Source organism: Panthera pardus, unplaced genomic scaffold, assembly GCF_024362965.1.
Source record: "Panthera pardus isolate Hobbes unplaced genomic scaffold, ASM2436296v1 HiC_scaffold_2, whole genome shotgun sequence".
Classification (NCBI taxonomy): domain Eukaryota; kingdom Metazoa; phylum Chordata; class Mammalia; order Carnivora; family Felidae; genus Panthera; species Panthera pardus.
This window is the reverse complement of record NW_026526765.1, coordinates 77,675,374-77,700,674: the sequence shown is the minus strand read 5'-3', so window position 1 is coordinate 77,700,674 and position 25,301 is coordinate 77,675,374. Positions and strand designations below refer to the sequence as shown.

General features: G+C 34.1%; 1 pseudogene; it reads right to left on the bottom strand.

The window, feature by feature from the left end:
- Positions 1–18,752: 18,752 nt before the first annotated feature.
- Positions 18,753–20,138, bottom strand: LOC109267419 (myotilin-like; annotated as a pseudogene).
- Positions 20,139–25,301: the final 5,163 nt, after the last annotated feature.

Genomic DNA, 25,301 nt, shown 5'->3' with positions numbered 1-25,301 from the left:
ATGAAGATTTTTATTAATTATTTAGAAAAGTTTATTTTGGCTTTAAACCTGCTATTGGAAATGTTATATAAATTCTAGGATTGTTTCCAAACTTGCCTAATGCTCTCTTTTTTTCTTTAAGTTTACTTATTTATTTTGAGAGAGAGAGAGAGAGAGCAAGTCGGGGAGGGGCAGAGAGAAGGAAAGACAGAATCCCAGGCAGACTCCACACCATCAGCACAGAGTCCATTCCAGGGCTTGAACTCATGAATTCTGAGATCATGACCTGAACCGAGGTCAAGAGTTGGGCGCTTATCTGACTATGCCATTTGGGCACCCCAATTGCTTAAATCTCTTTTGAGTTTCTTTCATGTATAAACGTTAAAAGTTCAGAATTTTTTTTTGTACTTTTTATATAATGCCTAGGGTTAGAATCAGTTTGTTGATTAAAGCCTTGTTTTAATTTTTGGGGGCTTGTTTTACCATTATAATTTTTAATATTTTGTGTTATTAAATAGAAATTAATAAGAATCTGTAAAGATGTAACTGGGCAAGTCATTTTAGGCTGAAGCAAGAACATGACTAAAGGCACAGTCAAGCAGAGACAAAGAGTGAGGTAGTCTACAGTGTATGGGTGGGACATTAAGTGGGCAAAAGGAGTAGAAAACAGATAAGGAGAGCCAGATAAGGAGAGGGGCTCACAGTGCTAAATTCTGGAAGTGACTAGGATCAACCAGAATGCTCTAAAATAAAACCTGATACAGATGATATCATGTATTTCTAAGATCATTAGCATTTATATCAGATAAATTAGGATTTAATTTTAGTGCTATTCATGTTAGCTTGTGAAAACTCGTTAGCAATAACTAAAATAACCACAGAAGTGCCTGCAATCTCTCTCTCTCTCTTCCTTTCTGTCTCTCTTTCTCTCACATACGCATACACACACACCCCAAACATAATTTGTATCCCCTATTTAAATTTAAATGGATTTCCAAAGTGACTGTAGTTACTGAAAAGTCATCTGTCAAAACAGAAATTGCACCAAGCAAAGTTAAACAGGAATGGAAGACTTTATTCATGGCTATAGCAATAAATTAGAGAGATCAAAATACAATCTGAACTCAAAGCCATTGAAACAAAAGGTGGAGGAGCTTTTAATAGCTGGGATGTGAAGGACCATATGTCATCTGTGCTTGGTAACTGGCCTTACTCAAAGATAAAGTAAATTTTCTCATATCTTCATGACAGGAGGTAGTTTTACAACTTAGAGCAAGATGCCCATCAAAATTAGGCTCCCACCTACAAAATTAGGCTCCAGTCCTACATAGATTAGGAGATAGGTGCACTGTCTTGATGATCTCATTCTATAGAAAGATGAATCCCATGTCCTTGAGAAAAACATTCTTGGGTTGCAAAACTGGCAAGAGCCTTTTAAAGAGATTTATTTCTAAAAAAAAAAAAAGGCAGAGAAAAAAATTTACAATTACAAATGTTATAAAGCAAAGATTTAGCAACAGGGATTTCGGTGCCTAAAGTCAGAAAGAAATCTTTCTAATGTTTAGTAAATCTTAAGGGAACTTAAAGACCATCTTGGTGACACCCAACATAAGGAGAATAGGGAGAGATGAGCCTGAGTAGAATGACAGTGGAATGAACCATAGTTAAAATATTTTTACAGAAGCACTGCCATGAGAACACATTGCTAGGGCCATCTCAGTGCATTTGAAGGAAACTAAATGAAGGACACCGAAGTTCAAGTTTCTTTCACATCCCAATATATCTACCACTGGGAGAGGACATGAGGCACCATCATGCTTTACAATACTCCAACAGCAATTTCTGAAAATCTGGCTCCCCCAGTCGTTCTTAACTCTTCTCTTCCATATTTGCAGCCACCATGCTGGTCCAGAACTTCATGATATTTCATACACTACAGGGTCGAAACCAGCAGTGCTTCTGCTGCCCTCATATGATCCCCTCACCACAACCACAGTTGTCTTTCAAAGATTTAAACAAATTCTATCACTTCCCTGTTTAGAAGTACAAAGTTATTCCCATTTCACTTCTAAGTAAATCCAAACTCTAGCCCGTAGCCTGTAATTACCTAAATGACCTGTCTCCTTCATTTAGTATATTCTAGGAATTCTGACCTGCTTTCACACCTTGAGCACGTTAAATATTGTCTTGTCTGGGCATTTCCACAGGCTGATTCCCCTGTAAAAACAGGATTGTCTTCATTATCTAATCATTATCAACATGGTAGAGAGAAAAATTTAAACTTACTTTGGTTATTAGTGAGGTTAAATAACTTGTATTTTTGACCTATAGTTTTTGTTGATTATTTCTACGGGGAACAATAATTTCAAAAGGCTTTTGTGTAAGTTTATATAATGCTTTTTACACATATGACAAATATATTTCCCAGTTTTTATTTTGTTTTTATTCATTATTTAAAATATATTCCCCATATTTTAAAAGCTTTATATTGTTAACTCCATCAGATTTTCTTGTATAGTTTCTAGTACATTCTTTCTTAACCATCATTGCATTAATTATGCATTGCATAATTGCATCAGAAGCAGTGAGAGTTTATGTTCTTTTGTAGTTGTCCTATTTTTCTTAGAAAAATAACAAGCAAAGTCATTAGCTGAAAGTAAGGATGGAAAGAAACTGTTGGTATTCTGAGGGAAAAGAATAAGGTAAGAAACACCAGGCAGTGGAAACAACAGTTTTGCTGGGCTATACAAATGGACAATTTGACACTTAAGCATTTATTTGACAAATATTTATTGTACTCCTTCTATATTCTAAGTGCTCCTCCAGGCTTTTGTGATACAACAGTAAATAAAAGAGATTTCTGGTCTTATGGAACTTAGGTTAGTGGTCATGAATTTTAAATGAGACAACTGCGATTTTCTCCAGCCATGTTCAGTTGGGCAGGTTTCATTCACAAAGTAGAGAGAACAGGAAATTAACTAGAGTTGGGGTTTTGCAGGTACTGACACAAAATGAAAGAAATGAAAGAAAATTGAAGTTAGACAGGAAAAAAATTATTTTAATCATGAACCATGGAGTTTTAGCTGGTAAGCAATGAAGCGAAGACATCAGATTTGTGAAGGACAATAAACATTGGCCGTATTAATGAAAGGTCGATCTTGATGGAAGTCAAAAGATTGTTTAAATCAGAGCATTAGAGGAACTAGGCTGGAATAAAGAGGTTATTTGAAGAACAGGATTGTTTAATGTGAACTTACTGTAGTAGTAATAATTGACTGTGATAATGTGAATTACAGTGATTCTTTTGTAAACTGAAACAAAATTAAAGCAGATCACAAAACTCTAGGGTGAGTCCTGATCTTTTGTATTTTTAGGTGTTCCCAGATTATTCAAGTTTACAACCAAAGTAGAAAAACCTACCCTATGGGAATGAATGGTTGAAGTAGCATGGAAGTTGAAAGCATTTGAGGAACTGGGAGACCAGAGAAAGAATCAGCTACATCTGTAGCAGGACTTTAAAAGCACTAAGATTCACAACAGGGCTAGTGTTGAAGATAATGATGGTGATCTAGCTGGAGAGAAGGGTAAGTAATCCCCAAGTGGATACTAAGTTTATAGTTGATGGCATGCGATTCAAAGCTGAAGTGGTTTAGTTCTGTTTTTGAGAGAGGAGGGATGGAGAATGGCTTTGAGGCATCAATGAGGAATTAAAAGGTCTCTCACCCAGAGGTTTGAGGGATATGGGGAAACAAAAAGCAGTCACAAAACCATTTGACATAAGAAGGCTGCATAATGTCAAGGCACCTGGGTGGCTCAGTTAGTTGAGTGTCCGACTTTGGCTCAGGTCATGATCTCATAGTTCGTGAGTTCAAGCCCCGCACCTTGCTTAGATGCTATCAGCTCAGAGCCTGCTTCAGATCCACTGTGCTCCTCTCTCTCCGCCCTTACCCTGCTCACCTGCACTCTCTCTCAAAAATGAATAAACATTAAAAAAAAGACAATGTCTATTTTTAGGGAAGGGCCAGAAGTCTTAGGAGTTTTAGTTATCCTTAAAAGTTCACGACTTCCGGAAGGCACAGAGGTGTGTTCTAGAAGTTAGACATTATGGGAGTTGGAGTCTGAAAACAAGTTCCTCAGAGCTACATGAAGATGGGAGATAGAATAGGAGTCTGAACTTCTTAGGTTAACAGACATGTACAGAGATAAAGGGCATAACTGTTCCTGGTGTCAGCTACTTAATAATATAAATAAATTGCTTTGTTTTGTTTTTAAATAATGCATCCTCTCCCAAAATATCTGATTGTTACATGAAAGCTTAAAAAGCAAATTATATTAAATTTAAAAATAGGTACTGTAAACAAATTACAAAAACATTTAGATAGCCAGTGCCCTAAAATTATACTTTTAAACTTTTTCCCTGAACCAAAACTTCTTGGGCAAGGAATCCAATGGTCTCTGTACTTGGCTCCAGCCCTGACAGACACTTCAGGCTCCTCATTGTCAACAAGAATATTATTATCCTTTCTTCTCTGTGAGGAATTCAGCCTCTGTTCTCAGTGTTAAACAGTAATCATAACATGTTAAGCTGTGCTATACACTATCCAGCATAGCCATAAGGGACATTAGCTTTAGATCTAAAGCTTAAAGACCTGGGTTTAGATCCTACTTCTGTTACTCCCTAGCGTGTGACCATGGACAAAGACAAGTATCTCAGATCTTCAGTTTCTTTGTTTATAAAAGCGGGTTGTTACGGTATTTACCAAATGTGGGGGGTTACAAGAATGTGAGAAGTCATGTAAAAGCACAATATATGGTATGTATTATCTATTCACTAAAACTGCTACTTTTCTCATCTATCTGCCCACCACACTCTTGTAATGTGGATGGTATTGCCATCATTTCACAGATGAGGAGACTGAGGAACACAGCCAATGGCAGGACCATGCCGAATCACACATATCGACTTCCTCACAATGCAGCTTACTTCTTTTCAGTTGGCATGGTGGCAGATCACCCTCTCAAGATTGACTCACAAGTTCAGAGAGGACAGGGCTCATTATCCTAGAACTTCTTCAAAAAGAACTCCTCTAAAGGGAAACTAGAGTTAGCCCAGGGAAAGAAGCCTTTGTCTCACACTGTGTCAGGACTTGCCAACAGTCTAATAACCCCACTGCTCCTGGTTGCTTAGAAAACCCAGGGGCACAGGATCACATATTCAAATTAATTCCTAGGATACTAGATAGACAGATAGATATAGATATAGAATTAGGCATATATATACATATATATATATATATATATATATATATATATAATTAGATACTATTATATAGTTTCTGGAAGGGGAATCTATCAGCTAAATTCTAAATTCTAATGACTATACGGATATAATTACTAATAAAAATAAATAATATAGACTGCATATTAAACTCAAAGGCTCAGAGATTAAGCAATGTGAAGAGTTACAAAGCAGGAGGCTGTTACGTTGCATTTATGGAGAGTTGTTTCAGCAGCAGCTGTCTTTTAGAAATCTATCTGAGAGGACAGACTAAGAACATGGAACAATTTTCTTTGATGATAAATCTGGTTATATCTCCATATCTTTAATAAAATTATTTTTAAGTAAAATGGATTAAGATTGCCTGTGTTACATCCCCCTTCTAAGCAACATTCAAATTCATTCTTTTTCTTGGATATGAAAATGTAGACCCTGTGTACATTTAATTTTAAAACGAGTTCCACAAGAATAAAACTAAAAAAAAAAAAAAAGGTCTTTGCTGATAAATTTGTCAGCTTCCCTAAAAGAGAAATATCCTTTCTTCATATACGATCTAGATGTTGTAATAAGAAAGTAAATATGATATGCTGACTGTGTGCTTGTTACTATGATGTCAGGCAATTCTGGGCTAAAATTTGGATATTATCACTTATTTAAACTCTCTAAGATTCTGTTCCTGCATTTTAAAAATGATAATAATATAATTAACTCATAAGGCTGTTGCAGTGATTAAATGAGATAATAGAATCAGCATCTAGTGATCATTCTATATTATTTGGTAAGTGGTGGGAGTAATAACATGGAGGAAATATTTTTATTATAAAATAGTCATTACACTTTATGACTCTAGGTAGAGAAAGACTAAGATTTCCCCAAAACCTCAGCACAAAAGAATTCCATATCCACCTTCTCTGAAGTCTGAAACTTTTGTGGCTCACCCCCACTCATCTCTGGGGCTGGATTTGCAATGTAAGTCTCATTTTGTTAGTTGTAGTGCCGTCACTTTGGTCTTTATTTATTCTACATCCATCACTCTTAATAAAGAAGAAATTTAGCAAAAACCAACCAACCAAACAAAAAAGACAGGTTAGAAAATACTAGCTGCATTTGACTGTAAAGAAAGCAGACAAAGAAAGCCATATCCAGAGCATTTCTAGCTTACCAAAACAAAGTAAGATAGAAGACATGGCCTACATCAAGGACACATTCAGTGTTTACAAATTAGTCAATGGGAGGGAGTGATTACACTGTCCAGGGCATGGGACTAGTCATTGTATGTTACTCATTTTAATCCCAGAGGAAGGTTCTGGTGTTTCTTTGTAACAAATAATGGAGGGGCACCTGGCTGGCACAGTTAAGTGTCCGACTCTTGATTTCAACTCAGGTCACAATCTCACAGTTCATGGGATCAAGTCCTGATTGGGCTCTGCACTGACAGTGCAAGACCTGCTTGGGATTCTCTGCATCCCTCTATCTCTGCCCCACCCCCTCTCTCTCTCTGTCTCCCGCTCTCTCTCAAAATACATAAAGAAACTTCAAAAAAAAATAATGGGGATAATAAGATTCAGACAGGTGAAGGCTATGGAGGACACAGGATACACAATGGCAGAGAAATCATCCTAACCGGTCTTTCCTGACTACACAGATCAAATTATTTCTTCTATTTCAGGCTGCAATTTCTCTGAACATGATAACTTATAGTTTTCTTTAGATGGAATAACTTGGAAATGGGTGATGGGCATTAAGAAGGGCACTTGTTGGGATGAGCACTGGGTACTATATGTAAGCAGTGAATCACAGGAATCTACCCCCAAAACTGTATATATACACTGTATGTGAGCTAACTTGACAATAAATTATATATATATATATATATATATATATATATATATGTGTGTGTGTGTGTGTGTGTGTGTGTGTGTATGTATATGTGTATATAAATGTATATATATATGTATATACATACACATATATATATACATATATACGGCTCAGGACAGTTGGATAGGGACTCTGGCACTTGGGAGACTTACACTGTTTAGACTTTGATTTAGCAACTGCATTTTTTCCCAGCTCACCATGGAAAGGATCATGAAGACTGACAACTGCAAAAACAAAAAGCAAGCAAAAAAAGGGGCGGGGGGGAAGGCTGCTCATTTGATAAGTCATATGCTACAACAGGGTCATTTTAAGATTTAAAGCTTGAATGTAAAATAAATATATTTCTCACTGGCTTTATGCAGACTTATAGGGAATAGTATTCAGTGTGAGTAGGGTGATAGGAACAAAAACCAATTTCAGAGGATGGGGTGGGGAAAGAAAACAAAAATATCTTACAGGAAGTCCAGATTCCAAAGGGGAAAGTGATCTGTGCATGTTTTCTTTTTTTTTTTTTTAATATTTTTGCATATATTTACCATTTTATTGTGTGTATATATAGATGACCATATAGTAAATTGATATTTGTAATAGTGGATTTGTTAATACATTTTACATAACATTACTGTTTAAATTGTAAACAGATTTTTCTTAGGATTAGTTTCAAAAATAATCTGAATTGTCATCTTAACATCCATATATAGGGAAGTGATTAGTTCTATTATTCAATTTGTTTTCCTCAACACTGAAATGACTTACTCTAGAACCCTTGTGACCTGCTGCAAAAATTTTTCCTCTAAAGAAAAGGTTTATGGTGGCAAATGATGTTTTATTTTGTAAAAAAAAAAAAAAAGAAAAATAAAAAGAAAAAAAATGTACTATGTACTTTTGTGTATACACTGAAAAGCTCTGGTCATCTCTAAGAATTAACTTGCAACTGTTTTCTATAGTGCTGTCATCTTGGGCAATGGGCAATTACGTGACTTTGATTTTATTTCCTTTGCAGTCTTGTTTTGTTTTGTTTTTTTTTTCCTAATGATGCTATAAGTGGGATATCTATCTATATCTATATCTATATCTATATTTATATCTATATCATCTATATATAAAGTTGGAAAGTTTTCAGAGCAAAGGAGAATATGCAGCATATTTCCCATTGCGATGCATAAAGTGCACATTATACCTTATGAAAAATGGGAAACTACATTTAAGTCATAATTACTAGTATCTCTTATGATGGGAAATACCAAGCTTATTATTTCCCTTAAGTATAAATCTGTGTATTAAGTAAATGTGCCATTTAAATTAAATTAAGTAAATGTGCCATTTTTGTAAGTCAAAAGTTATCAAATACTGGCAATTGTATACAGTTCAATCAAAAATAGATTTTACCCTTGTTATTTCAACAGACATTTTATTTAGTTACTGTATTTATTTGGGAGGGTGACAGATATTTTAAAATATTTTCAAAATAAGTTATATATTCATTACTTGTCAATACTTGTCATGTAATATGATTGAAAATGTGATTATATTCCTTTAGTAAATAGAAAATGGGATGTAATATTTCATAGTTAAAATTTAATTAAAACTTTACCTTTTTATACTAAAGGATTTTGTCTTTATATATGTGTGTGTGTGTGCCCCTGCATATGTCAGCTGAGGATTTAAGGGAAATTAGCAGAAGTGAAATAATATTTTTATTATTAATTTTTTAACATTTATTTATTTTTGAGAGACAGAGAGAGGCAGAGCATAAGCAGGGGAGAGGCAGAATCCAAAGCAGGCTCCAGGCTCTGAGCTGTCAGCACAGAGCCGGATACAGGGCTTGAACCCACGAATGGCGAGATCATGATCTGAGCCAAAGTCGGACACTTAACCGACTGAGCCACCCAGAGACCCCACAGAAGTGAAATAATATTTAGGAAAGAGAATCAGGAATGTTCAACAAAGACTTATTAGTACTTACAGAAAATGATATGAGAAGTGTTTGGGAATGCTTGTTGATAAAAACTGTCATTTTAACTCCATTAAGATAGTCTCTTTTCCCCAAGCTGCTTTAATGTATTAAAATACGTTCTATATTAGATGAAAAAATGGAGAAAGTTATCAGTAATATTCTAAAAAATAAAAACATATAACCTGATTATAGATGAGATTTTTTAAAATTCATGATGTGAATGAAAAATTGTTACATTTACAAGTTTCTCAAGCAAAATGTCCTAAGCTCAAAATATTCCTTCATGTGATTCTGCTATAAAGAAAGGAGATGAAACACATAAGTGCTCTACAGTATAATTAAATTATTTTTGTTGGTAGTCATAGTATCAATATTACTGTTATATTCTAGACATGTGGGGCACAAAGGGTAATGATACCAATGTTTATTTTTAATTAAAAGACAGCGTAGAGAATTCTACCCCAATTTATTGTGTCTCTTACATTTGTGAAAATCTCAAGATGGGAACATGCTCTGTGGCACTTTATCCCTTGAATTGATCATGTCGTCTGGCAGCAGAGAATGTTTAATTATCCTCAAACTTGATGTCCCGTTTCTGCTAGATAGAACATTATGTTCAGAGCTGGGAAAGAAATTAGACATGTAAACAATCTATTTGCATTAGCTCTTCTTAATCTAATGTGTAATTTAACTCTCTTACAGCTTCTCTCTTAAAATACTATTGACTTTCTTAAGGGTCTAGCCTTGATAGAGCCTGAGTTAGCTTCCTGTACGGTCTTGACTTAGCTATTCATTTTCAAATGTAGCAAGGCACAAATTAGGTGAATCCATTCACAGCTTCAGGATATCCAAATGTTTTATTTCACAAACAGTAATATTTAGACATGTAATCTAAATATTTGAAGAGGTCAGATATTAAAAAATACCAAATTTTTAAAAATAGTATTTGTAAAATCTGGGGGCAAAATTCAGCTTTAGGACCAATCAGAATCATTTTACTTCACTCATTACTTACACTAAGTGGACACAAGTAATTCTTAAAAATTAAAATATATTTCTTAGATTTATATTCACAAAATGCTGAAACTAATTTGTTCATCTGGCAGCTTTCCATTCTGGATCTCTATACAAGCAGACTTTGAGGTTTCTTGGGAGCTTCCCCTCAGGTATCTAAGGAGCCTCACTGACAGTAAATTACAAAAGCACATTTCACAAGGGCCATTAATAAAAATGCACAGTGACATGTCAAATTTGATCCAGCAACTTAATGATGCTATAAGTGGGATATAAAATAAGGGAGAACATTCATACACTTCAGGACAGAGTAAGATAGGCCCTGGTATTTATATAAAGTGTTCATTATGAGAATTGCTTGAAGATTCTTTTAAAAATGGAAATTAATATGATGAAGTTAATATGAGATTGCCATTTATCTTTAACTGATAGTCACAATACCCAATCAATAGAGATGGTTTTAAATAGGGCTCATATAACTATAGACATAGGAACCAAATTTAAACCATAATTTGGTTAATAACAAAGGACTTCAGGATTAATTCAACTAGAGCATGTTATACTCCAGAAGTAGAATATAAATAATGCACAAATCTCTACTTCGCAGATGCAGAGAATATTTCTTAAATTTGATATGGATGAATAAAAGTATAATTAGCTAAATGAAGAATTCAATGCACTAAAAGGCAAACAAAAAAAAAAACATTGTTCAAAGGAAAATAATCCATCCATCTTCCCAGTGGTGTGTATTTCAAATCTTTAATATAGAACATGTCATTTGCCTGTTGTTTATTCAAAAGTAATGTATTATCTACTCTGCACTCTAAACACTGGGAATAAAGAGTTGTATATATGTATTCCAGGAGCTCATCGGCCCTAATGATGATTGACAGGCAAGCCAAATATTATGATATTTCATGGTAAGTAGCTTAGCTATATTATGCTATCAGACCACAAAGATTGATCACCAAGTTCAGTCCAGGAGTAGAATGATTTTAAAAGTTTATACTTAAATGGAGGCAGGTCAAAAAATAAGACTAAGTTCAAGAATGGAAAGGAAACAATCTTTTAAATATGCAGCATGCATATTACACTTCTTCAAATTTTATATCTCCTTCTAATAGGCAACTGAGACCAGGAATTTTGTCATTTTCATTTTTATATCTATGATTTTGTAATTTTTTTACACAAGATGTTCAATCAATAGTCTTAAAAGAGTAAAATGAAATAAGTAAATCCATCTGATCAGTCACTGCCAGTATACATATGCAAAAACTGAAGATACATACTTAATACATGCTGAATGAAAATCAGAAAAGTCAGAAGAGATTAAGGACAAAAAAATAAAGCCAAGAAATAGTATGCTAAATAAAATGGACTTATGAGAAGTGATGTTAACATATGTGAAAACACAGGAGTTTGGAAGTACACTGAAAACTATTTGAGTTGAAATAAGAGGGGAGAAATAAAATCACAATACAGGACTAAGCTGCGGGGACTATACGCTGTATTCCTGCTATTGATAAGAAACCTGTGAGAGCATCACATCAATGATGAGCAATTTGAACAGATACAGAAAGAGATGATGAGTCTCAGATGCAAGATAGACCATTTTAATTAACATATAAGAAAATTAACTGTTAGGCTAAAGTGTACAATGGGCTACCTGGCTGAAAAGCAGAAGCACAAGGAATTCATCTGCCTGCAGCATGGGATCAATGTTGTAACAGAAGAAAATGACAGAGAAAATATAGTAATTCCTCAGCTCTCTTTCATTTCAGACTATTCTGTCCAAAGAATACTCATAAAGCTGTAATGGAGACAACAAGCAGTATCTGGTGGGGTTTGAGTCCTGAAGAAAAACAGATGGACTTCAGAAAGAGACACACGAATTTTTTAAATACTTTGACTTGGACAAATTATGTTCCTACAGCATTCATATAGAGATAAGATGCCTGAAGTGATGGCAGTAAACCAAGAGGACAAATGAGAATGAGAAAGCTAAAAAAGAAATACTAGATGAAGACAATCCTGATTAAAATTAAGTATACTCTCCACAGTACAAATTTTGAGATTCCCAATATTCTCAAGGAGAATTCTGTAACGGACCATTTAAACTATTCCTCTCCTTTGAGAGGGTTGCAAATATGAAGGAAAGCCAACTTGGTATTGTCTGGAGATGTGCATAGAAAACTAGTTTACTTTATTTTTTTAACTCCTTCCACATTCACTTCCCTGCTTGGCAATGTTTTTTGAAACCTTTCTATGTGCTGGCCGGGAGTAAGGATTAAAATTTTTCAAAAAAAAAAAAAAAGTGATTCATGGGAAATACTACAGTTGGGTTCAAGCAATCAACTGTAAGCATAAACAGTTTTTCTAGTCTTAGAGGTGGGAGGGGACATAATTTAAAAATATATGGCATTCCTATTGTTCAAAAAGGGCCACTGTTTTATTGAAAAAATTAAAAACCCTCTTTATTTTAAAGGTACTTGAGGTGGCTGTTTGAACTTTAGCCTGAAGAACAGAAAGAAGTCTTCAGAGGGAGCATGACAACTCTTCAAACAGGTGGTGGTGGACTGTCATGTGGAAAAGAGAGTAAACACAAGATCTAGAAACAAATGGCAAAAAGTTTATTTGATTTATTTAGATTGAGAACAGTACATGATCCTCCACTGAGCAATCCATGCAGAAGCTAGAGACTACTTATCGATGACTTGTTGGTGAGAGTATAATGGTTAAGTTCAAATGACTCTTCATGTTATTTTTAAACTGAGAATTACAATATTCTTTTAAAGTTTTATAGTCCTTTAATAGTCTCATGCTTAAAAAGTTACTTGGAGCGAACACTGGCAGTAAGTAGATTCATTTAAAAGTCTTTTTATAGAAAATTCAGATTTATATAATCTTGAAGAGATATAATCAAGAGACCATATAATTGTCCATGATTTTCAAAATGGTTTATTCTGAGAACAAAGACTGATTGTTCATATTTCCTGAAGGACAATGGGTTGAAACAATATGAAGAGTATGCTGCTAGAACAGACTAATAGACTCCTGTTATTTTTAAGTGCTGGTTAGGCTTCAAAGAGAGGCTATGAAACTTTGATCACAGATCTTCTATGATAGCATAGCATCTATTTTGGAGGTTTTAGAGATTCACCTGATCATCCATGTTTCAGATAGTGTATATGTTATCATCATGGCTTTTTCTATTCCTCTGGTGGTTCAAAATTCCCTCTTGTGTATTCTAATAGTTTCAGGCTCCTGCTGTTGTTGGAATAGCTTCTCCATTGGTAAGTAATATTTTGCACAATTTAATTTTATGATGGTGATTAGTGCTTTATTGGTTCTTTTTGTTAAATAAATAAAGTCACTAACTTTTATCCTTTTGACATTAGTTTTATTTTATTTTATCTTACTTTTTTAACATTTATTCATTTTTGGAAGATAGAGATATCTTCCAAAGATAGAGATAGAGACAGAGCGCAAACAGGGGAGGGCTAGAGAGAGAGGGAGACACAGAATCTGAAGCAGGCTCCAGGCTCCAAGCTGTCAGCACAGAGCCTGACACGGGGCTCGAACTCACAGACCGCGAGATCATGACCTGAGCCAAAGTCGGACGCTCAACCGACTGAGCCACCCAGGTGCCCCTTGACATCATTTTTAAATGCTGGATTATATCAAGAAATTAAATATCTACATATTCTACATATTAATATTTTCTAATACACATCCTATGCTACTTTCAAGCCCTATTATTAAATATTACGAATAGCATTCTCAGGAATACAAGAGAAAATCTTTTCTTATTATCAAATGCAAAAATATAACAAAACATTTCTCTCTGATTAACACTATCTTTACTAAATCAGGCTGAAACCATTTATAACTATGTTTTTTTGAAAATTATAAAATAGATTTTGCAATTTCTCATTATATTGAATGCATCATTTAATACATTTTTTTTCTGGTTTAGTCTCATGAAATAGAAACATGTTTTATTTTCAGTTCAAGGGTGATATGGCAGCCTTATGATACCGGCTTTTACCTTGCTACTCAAGTATCTTTAACTACAAGAACTGCAAACCAAAACCAGCTGTTTTGTCCTCCTTAAAATGATTTCTTCACCTCTAAAAATTCCTGCTTACATCTCATTGACAATAATGCATCATAGGCCATGCCTAGGTGTAAGAAAAGTTGAGAGGTCAGGAGGCTTATCCATACATATTGCTGCCCCCACCATAAATGGATGGGTCAGTGTTAATAAGAAAGAAGAAAATGAATATCATAAATGCAAATAATGTCTGGCATAGGATTGAAGGGTTTCAAAATTTCAACGAAAATAAGAATATGTGAGTTAGTATCTTGAAAGATAATCTAGAGGAAAGTGTACCCTTAGCAGAAAGGTATCTCTTATCTACTGCTTGTAGCCACTGGAGTCAATGGATCATTAACTCATACTAAGCTTTTTTAAGGCACAGTAGTTCAAATACTAATGGAAATATTATTATGGATAAAAAATTCTTCAGGAAAATTCCTTGAAGAATGTTCATTGTTTCAGGTACTGTTTGGCTTATAAAGGGAATAAATACATGAAAATAGAATAGTGACACAATACCCTTGCCCCTAACAAGTTCATCTGAAACAAGTAACAAAAGAACACACACAAATAATGACAGCATGCTGATTTAAGTACAGATGGAAATGTCTATAACATTCTACTGGAATAAAAAAAAAATAACAATTGGTTGTCACTGGAAAAGGGAAAGCTCGAATAAATTAAGGAAATGTGGGATCAAAGAACATAAACATTTTTTAAATGATCAAGGTTTTGAAAACCTGGTTGGTAGAAACCATTCATTTTTCTAACAGATGTATGTAGACATGGTTTTATAAAGTTTTTAAAAGAAACTTCAAGATGGTAATTTCAAAAATAAATTATATACTCAGTGTTCACTGATCCATTAAATTGCATAGTATCTCATGACTTAGTTTGTCATAATTATAATTTGAAGGAATTTCTGAAAAAAAAGCATATAATATTACCATAGCTTTAAAAATTACAACCTCATGGAGAAGATTATAACAGAAGCCTAGCAGATGATTCAAGGGTTGTGAACTTGGTTAATAGAATAAATCAACTTTCATACTGAAAAACGTCTAACACCAAATGATATCAAATGGGCATATGAACTCCCCAGCTTATTTTTCACCTTTTAATATGTACCATTGTACACCCTACATCCCAAATTGACATCCCTGAAATAAAATCCCATAATTAATCTGTATAACTATTAATACACAGAAAACAACAGGACAAAATTTTTCAGAGCATACTTCAGTGATTAGAGACTCTGTCACTTCTATTATTGAAAGACTTTTTAGGTATTGCCATCTGCATAGTAAGTTAAAAAGAAATTAGTGAACTACCATTACCATTCAAAAATATCCTTACATCTGAATATAGACTTTAAGGGAAAAAAAGAAAAGAGAATAAAAGAAAAGAAAAGAGAAGAAAAGAATGGGGAACTACAGGTAAAATAAAAATGAATTAATTTTGAAAGGAATCAAAAAATAATAAATTAATGTAACTGTTTAATATATTCACCAATGTATAACCTAGGTAACATAAATGTCAAATGAGGTCCAGATATGACATGATTTTTAATCAAATGTAATGCATTATGTTTTCAAATTATATTCGTGGATGCCAACTACAGAAGGAAATAATAGCTACAGTGAACAAAAGTAAAGTTACGTTGAGTAAGCTTTATTTTCCCACATCACTTCAAAGACTTGAGAAAAATGAAGCTCACCACCAACATGGATGAACTGTATATACAACAAAAACATCTGATGAACATAAGGAAAGGAACTACGATTTCTGAGAAAGGTAAATGTGTTTTCACTTTAATACTAATAAATTACTAATAAATTTATTAAGAGCTTTAATATGACAATTTTTACAACTATCATGCATATGAAAATAAAAATGGTGCAAATATTTTTCACTGAGGAGAAATCCTATTTTTGTCCACATTCTATATTCCCATTTTCTTAGATATTTTTGAGAGTAAAACAAGATTTAGCAGGAGCTACTCATTTTTGAGCCCCTGTTTGTATCACGAAATGGAAAAGAAACTCAACCAAAAATCCAAAGATAAGTTTTCCAAATTTTATTTACTTAGAATAAATATTATAGTGTAATATATATTATATCCTAACTCAAATATTAAGGTTAATTTTGAAATTCAGTTTTTAGTTAGCTTGAATTATTAGTTGAAAACTATCAATTAATAGTTATCTTTGTGAAGGTTTCTTTTAATATTAATCCTCATACATTTTATTTTTATTTGAACACTTCAGTTACCTTGGGCATATTTAACAATTCTAATAGTGGCTCTGGAAAATCTAATAAGGCTCCTTCTCTATGCTACTAGTCTTGCTCATGTAACGTCATCTCCATCTTCTTGAGCTTGAAAAGCAGTATTTTCCATTTTATGTACAAGAGAAAATGATGGAAGGACACTTTAAAATAAAAAAGTACCTTCTCTTTCAATATTTTTGTACTGTTCCCAAAACAAATGGAACATATTATCTTGCCTTTCATGAGGGTGTGGGTAGCTTCATAATTTACCTATAATTATGATTGAAAACAGTAAGTTTGCATAAATCTTTTGTCAGCTGTCTTAATGTCCTTTGAATTTTAGTTGTGCCTATTATAATCATATTTTGAAAATACGACTTTCAGTCATCCAAATGATAATTTTTAAAAATATGTCTTGGGGGACCTGGGTGGCTCAGTTGGTTGAGTGCCTGGCTCTTGATTTCGGCTCAGCTCATGATCTCACGGTTCTTGGGATCAAGACCCACCCTGAGCTCTGCAATGATGGGGGGTGAGGAGGGGTCTGCTTGGGATTCTCCCCCTCTCTCCCTGCCCTTATCCCACTTAAGCTCTTTCTCTCTCTCAAAATAAATAAATAAACTTAAAAAAAATAAAAAATGAAAATATGTCTCAAGAAGGCTGAATGTCATCACAACATTGTGTTGCATCAAGTTGGCTAAGAAATAACTCTAGCTCTCCCAATTATAGATACATCCTATTAAACAAGTAACTTGAGTTTTCTAAGTCCCAGTTTTTTAATCTGTAAAGTGGGGATGAAACTTATCTTGCAAGGTTTTTTTGAAAGAGTCAGATAATAAATGTAAGTTATCATAATGCATGACCTGTTAAATACTAAAATGTTACTCACCTTCTCTTCTGGTAGCCAAAATCTACATAGCTGTGTTGGTTATGCATCATTTTGAATTAGTAATTAGAAATTAAATAAAAGTATATATATTCATTTCAACAAAGCAATATATCATCTTTTGCAAAAAAGGAAAAGCTGCCATCTTGATGTGAATATTTTAAATTTTTTATGTTTTTATCTTATTTTTTGAGAGGGACAGAATGTGAGCAGGGGAAGGGCAGAGAGAGGGAGACACAAAACCTGAATCAGGCTCCAGGTTCTGAGCTGTAGGCACAAAGCCTGATGTGAGGCTCAAACTCACAGATTGTGATATCATGACCTGAGCTGAAGTCAGACGCTAAACCGATTGAGCCACCCAGGCACCCCTTGATGTGAACACTCTAAAAGCCAGAAAATCTAAGACTCAGATGATGCCTTGTTGACTGTGAAATTACACCTACTACCCTCCTAGGGTTCATCCTTAACTTTCTTAACTTTAAAGTTACCCCAATTAAAAACAGCTCTCTAAAAAATTTTTTGTTAAAAAAATAAATCCAATGGAAAATAAAGTAGTAGGAAACTTAGGAATAAAGTTGAAAGGAGACAAAAGACTGAGAGGAAACAATGAAATCAATCATAATTAACATTTTGCTTGATTTTCCCTGAGAAAAATTACCTAGATAATAGCTACTTGTTTTGGTGTGAGAAGAAATGTGTGGGGTTTTTTGTTGTTGTTTCTATACTTGGATTTTAATTCTCTTTTGATATAAAACTATGGAACACTCTGATAATCTATACCATATTAGTAAGTATAAGAGAAAACAGGTTAAACAGTATTTATAGACTGTACCAATAAACCCTACAACAGCATTAAATGTGTTTAAAACGTTGGTATTAATTCATAACCTGCAACTGTCAAGTGTGTATGACTTAAAGGTTAAAAGTCCACATTTTAAATAGTCTTCTCAATTATAAACCCAGATTTTCTGCAGGCTTCACAAACCAGATCAACAGCTAGAATATGTAAGAGTCAAGGAATAAATAATATACATATATATTTATACACATATATATATTATATGTGTATGTATGACATATACATATAAAATACATATATATCAGGGCGCGTGGGTGTCTCAGTGGATTAGGCGTCTGACTTCAGTTCACGTCATGATCTCGTGGTCTGTGGGTTTGAACCTTGCATTGGACTCTGTGCTGACAGCTGGGAGCCTGGAGCCTGGAGATTCTGTGTCTCCCTCTCTCTCTGCCCCTCCCCCACTCACACTCTGTCTTTCTCTTTCAAAAATAAATAAATATGAAAACACACACACATATATCAGTTATATTACCTAATAAAGCCATATTCTGTTAAAACACCTATGGACTTACTTCAAAAATTTAATCAAATATATCACTGTGTTTTCCCATCTTGATAGAGTGATTCAGGTTTTTCACTTTCACAGATTCCAGACTGAGCTGCCAGATGCTGAAATTCTCCTTATGGGTTAAAAGTTTATTTCACATCTAAATTTTTCCTGTTTAATGGTAAATATTTGCTGAAAGTTGGTTGAGCACATAACAGCTTAGGAGTTGGAAGAGTTTGGTTTGCACAGGCTACAACATCTAATCTGTTATGTGTGGTCACTCATTAGCTTATCTTTAATAACTACCAACACCAGAATCTTTCTTTTTTACAACTTTTGTCAATAAAGTAACTAATCTATAGTTATCATGCTATAAATTTATTTGGTCAGCATTGAATTGCACCATTTTGTTATTTCTTTTCCAGAAAGCTTTGGTGGAGGAACTATTGAGATCTGGTATTCCAGCTTCACTGAATCTCCCTCAAAAACCTTTTTGCTTTGTTGTCTAAAGGTGAAAATTGGTGCTCTTCTCTGTTCTTTTGCAAGGACGCTCACCAGCACAGTAAATGTGACTTCTCCTGTTCAGCTCAAGGCAGCACATGCAAAAACCCTGCATCTGAAGCTCTCATCACTTCAAAGATGAATGAATGATAACACTTCTCAGACATCATCATTTTGTGAAAATCATCTGATTAAACTGGTCTTCCATTTATACAGAATGACATATTAGGAGCTGGTGGTCCACTCTCTACAAAGTTCATGCTGCAGAATCTTCCAGTTCAGTCAACATGTTCTCTCACACTTGAATAAAATATGGTGGGTAAGATTTCTTCTGGATTGAATCCTGATCATTCACGTATCCCTTCAAAAATGATCTACTTCTTAGTGTGACATTGGAACTTATAGTCGTGTGTGTTTGAAATTGTGCTCTCTATCATTTTGAGCTTGAAACACAGCAACTACATTCTGTGATTCTAGTAATCTGCAATCTATCTTCTCATATGTTAGCCATTGACTTCCATTATGAAGAACACTATCTTTATATTTCAGCTTTCTCTCCAAATCTTGACTCAAAGCTTTTCTTTTGATCCTGGTATTTCATTGTTGAGAGTTCTTTATATGGTCCTAGAATTTGCAGTTTGGGATGGCTTAGCATTTACAGGTTGGCCACTGTAGGGTTGTTGACAGTTGGAGTCCATGGTGGAAAGGATTTACTGTTGCTGTAATCAGGCTGTGGTGGCAATATGGAGCCCAGGAAGCTGGCTGTGGACTGGTAATAGGTGGCTATAACCCTTTGGCTCTGGTTGGAACCAGAAAGTTGTTGAAGAGATGAAGAGAAAGCAGAGGTGGACATGGTGGTGTGAGAATTTACTGAAGAGGCAGAACGTCTTTGCTCTGTGCATGGGTTAAGCTAGATAACAGAAGACTATTTGGTCTGGCTAGAAGATCTAGAAGCTTCAACAAAATGTGTTTTTATATGCATTACCTTTCCTGCAAATTCTAATATTAATTAAACAAAATGGAAGCAAAAATCATTTTAAAAACAACAAAGATGGTCTTTAAGATAAGACTTGAAGTCAAGTGTTTGACAGGGCTTGTTATTAAAATATAATTTAAAATAATAACTTGAGTGTGGAGAAGTATGCATTAAATTCCATAAATTCTTTGTTTTGCAGACTATAATTTGGGAGTGATAATAGTTTCCATTTTATTTGAGTTTGTAAATATTGTGATGGATGTTTTAATTTATAAATGCCCAAGGCCTCCTTGAAATATATTTATTTTAAAACTGTTCCAATTATTTATTTTGTCATATGCTCATAGGTGAAAACAGATCAGTAATATGAGGAAGAGATCAGTTGTCAGAAGAGGTTAATTTAAACCAAAAGTTTTCTGTTTATAAGTCTGTTTTTTAAAAAAAAGTTTTACCTGTTCTGTGTGTGTGTGTGTGTGTGTGTGTGTGTGTGTGTGTGTGTGTGTGTTTATGATGTAGTGAGGAAAAAATCATGAGTTTTGGAAACAGAAGCCTGATTAGACCAAATTGAAAAACCTAACTGGATGCCCTTAGGCATGTTAAGCTTTTCAGACTTTGGTTTCATTTTCAAAATGCTAGAATATATACCTACCAGTGTTATTATCCATATGAATGTCTCTGGCCAACCATACCATGTTGTGATTCTCAGGGTCCTGTGGCACATAGATATTTACAGTGTTTTCCATAGACTGTTCACTGTCACCTGGCTTTGTCCTCAGTATGTATCTTGCTAAAGAGTCTACCATTACAATTTGGCCTCAAGACTTTTTGGGAAGGAAATTAACTTTTATTGAATGTTCATTTACTACAAATTATTCTAAGTGCATGTATACACATTATCTTATTAATGTATGTGTATATTACCATGAAGTATTTATTTTTAATTTCCATTTTTAACAAACAAAGCAAGCCTAAGAATAACATACACATATTGGTACTTAGGAAAGTTAGGGGACTTCATCTGATATTTGCATCATCATCTTGAACTGAATGCCAACTCTTTGCCAGTTTTATAATGCATATAGTTTTTCATTTATCCATAACCATAACCAGACATATGTGATTCTTACTCATATTTCACAAATGAGAAAATTGGGCACTAAAGAGCTTACATAACTTATTACCAAAAATAATGTTTCAGTGGCAGAACAGAGGTTTAACCCCGGGATCATCTGACACAAGACTTTTAGCTCCTAACAGCTAGTTTATTAGTATCTCTGAAAGTGGAAAGGGTTACAGTTTAAGTGTGATTAGGGATATCCAAGTACAAGCCATCAAGATAAAAATGCAGCTCCTCTACAATCTTTATTTTTTAAATATTTTTTTAGTTTATTTACTTACTTTGAGAGAGAGAGAGAGAGAGCAAGCATGAGCAGGGGAGGGGCAGAGAGAGAATCCCAAACAGGCTCCAATGCTGTCAGCACAAGCCCGATGTGGAGCTTGAACTCACAACCCACGAGATCATGACCTGAGCCAAAACTAATAGTTGATGCTTAACTGAGCAACCCAGACAGCTCTCTTTTCCAATTTTAAAACAAACGAATATCTCTGATATATGCAGGAACTTAGAATTTTGATTCCTATTGCATTGAAGTATAATAAAGTCATGACTAATATAATATTTATATTCTGTTATTATATAGATTCAGACTTAGCCAAAGATATTTTTCTAGAAGAATCTAAACTTTAATTCTAATTTTCATTTATGTACTGAGGATTAAATTTAAAAAAAACACCTTAAACCAGTACATTGATGTTCATGAGTCTTACTTTTGTCATTACGTATTTCTTTGCCCTTTATTAATTCCTTATTCAGAGTGTAAGTTTTATTATCATTCTTGTCAAAAATAATTTTTACTTAAGTTTTTAATTCCAGTTAGTTAGCATGCAGTGTTGTATTAGTTTTTCAGGTGTACAATATAGTAATTCTACAGTTCCATATATTACCCTATGCTCATCACGACAAGTGCATTCGTTAATCCCCATCACCTATTTCTCCATCCCCCACAGCCCTCCCCTCTGTTAACCATCACATTGTTTTCTATAATTGAGTCAAAAATAATTTGGGGGCACCTGGGTGGCTCAGTCAGTTAAGTGTCCTACTTTGGGTCAGGTCATTATCTCATGGTCTGTGGGTTCGAGCCCCACGACGAGCTCTATGCTAACAGATCAGAGCCTGAAGCCTGCTTCAGATTCTGTATCTCCCTCTCATTCTCTCTCTCTCTGCCCTTCCCCCACTCATGCTCTCTCAAAAATAAACATTAAAAAATTTTTGAAAATAAAGTAAAATAATTTTAAAATTTCACCATGGGCTCTATTATGCACATACATATGTAGATGGTTACTGTTAATCAGGAATATTTCAAAGTGTGAAAAAAGAAAATGCCTATCTAAGTCCATTTATATTGAAATTTTAATAATATGTTGCTATTACAGCTGACATTCAAAGGAGTAATTGAAGTGTCAATATATATTTTTTCATTTATCTATTTAAATATCCATCTATCTATAAACACGCATTTATAGGCACATGCATACACACATGCATATTTGTGTGTGCGGATATGTATTTGCATATGCATATGTGTGTATACACATACACACATAACTATAGCCGAGAGAGAGATGACAGATATTAATTTAGCTTTAACAATAATTAATACCTAGAGTAGTAGATTTTATAAATTCTACAAAGGGAATAATGTTATCCTTACCTACAAGGTATTATAATGGAGATAGAAAGATGAGAAAACCATTTCTATCAACAAATACTTAAAACATATGAGATATAAAGAATTTCTAAGTGAATTCAAATGAAGGTAAAAATTAAATGTAATTAAAAAAGACATTTTCAACTCAATGAGTCTTATGCAGGGAAGACCTTAACTGTAGAGAATACATCTAAAAGTATGAAGTAAATTTGATAATAATACAGATGTGAGAAACTACATGAAAACACAGAATAATCTGAATTTTTAAAGAGATTCTCAGGGTATCAACTTGTGGGGCTCAGAAAGGACACACTTAGAAATATGTATGTTGTAGATCTGGATGTCAAAATAAGTTAAATTGATGTAAGTGTAGAACAGCTTAACAGTGGTCTAAGGTTCTTGGAATGAATCTGACTTAGGAGTCAAAGAAGATTATTTAGGCTGAACCAGAGGTGACATTGGAAAATGTATGGGAAGACTGAAAGAGCAATATATACACATCCTTCCACTGATGCCTAGTTTTGTTTGTAGGTTTCATTATCATTCACTTCATTATGAAGAGAACTATTGCACCAATGAAATATATTTCCCAATGTGGTACAGTAGATTTTTCAATCTGACCACAATCTTTCAGTCTTCCTTATGTTCACACCCTTTCAATGTAACTTGGAATTTCTTTGCATTAAAGAGTGAAGTTTCTTTTTCCATTTCTTGAACGTAGGCTGGCTGTGTGACTCAGTTGGCCAATATAATGTAGTGTAAGTGACAACATGCCAATTCTGAGGACAGGGTCTCAGGAGTCCAGAATCAACGTCTACTCTCTCTTGGAATCCTGCCCAATTGTCATGTAAACAAGTTCCAGCTGGTCTGCTGAAGCACAAGACCATGGGAAAGCAGAGACACTCTTCCAGCTGCAGTCATTCCACAGAACCACTTCCAAGCCGACCGCACTGTTGAGCTCAGACGTATGACTGAGCCATTGAAACAAGAATTGCCCAGATAAGGCCAACCCAACTGCCAAAACACAGAATCATGAGTTAAATAAGTGGTCATTATTTAAACCTTTAGTATTTCAAGTGGTACGTTATGCAGCAAAAGCTAACTGATACATGGTCAATATCCTTCTGGTGGGGAGTATGGTTACATTAGTTTATCATGCAGGGAATCTATATGCATTCCGAACCTGTATGAAAAGCTTTCACTGACATTTTACTTACGTTAAGATAAACTTCTTTTTCACCAAATTGTATTAACAAGTCAGAGATGTCAGTCTTACTTCTTTAGGTTCTAACTTAAAATGAATATTTATTGTAATTTTACTCTCTACTGAGTTCTGGCTTTCTGTTCCTGCCATAAGAATACTAGGTGGCTTTGCTGATTGTCCAGTCCACTTTTGGAATAATCACACAAAACTGACTCTGGTTTTAAGTCATTTTACATTAGGCTGCCACACAATTGTCTAAAATACAAAGAGAAGAAAGTGATTCTCCTGCATACAACATCTTGTACATTTTAGTTAGCCTTGGTGTTAACTTCAGATGGAGAAGCTTTGTAGCATTTCACATAGACTCTGTGTATATGTGTGTATGTGTGCATCAAAGAATGAATGGTAATATAAAGCAAATTGCTTTTCTTACGGTCCAATGTTAATTAAAACCAAATGTCCCTTCCACAATGTAGCTAATGTACTTTAATTATTCTGTCTTATGCAGTTGTGACAAAAGGGAACACGCAATTATTAAAGGGAAAAAATACACATTGTACCAGTAATTGTCCACACTGTGAAATAGTATTGCTTTTCCCCTGTGAGGAACTTGAATACTTGCCAAATAATCCTCTCTACACCATTTAAATAATGTACATTGTTCTTTCACAATAATTTACCTTTTTACTGGGTTTAAGCGAAATGTGTTTATTGCCATTTACTTCTCTTCTACAGTTTTAAACAATGCAAGGCCACAAGAAGTTTTTAATGTTTTTTTTTTTTCTGGCATAAATTGTAAACATAAGAAATGAATGTTATTTTACATAACAAAGAAGTTTGGTAGCAATCATAATGACCTTAATGCTAATCTTTTCTATTTAAACATGGGAAAATCTATTCCCCTGAGATTAATTTTCTTCTGCTATTGAATTAAGATAAGAATAGCTACAAAGATGGTAAATGAAAAGTGGTGGACAGATCAAAAGGTAACATGTATAAAGTGGGTAGGCCACAAAATAATCTTTCTTATGCTGTTCAATATTAGGAAACAGAAATGGAATCTATTAAAATTTTCATATACTTGAATTCTTTCTCTGTCTCCCACTCTATTAAGCTCTCTGTTTTTTAAATTATTTATTCCACCAAA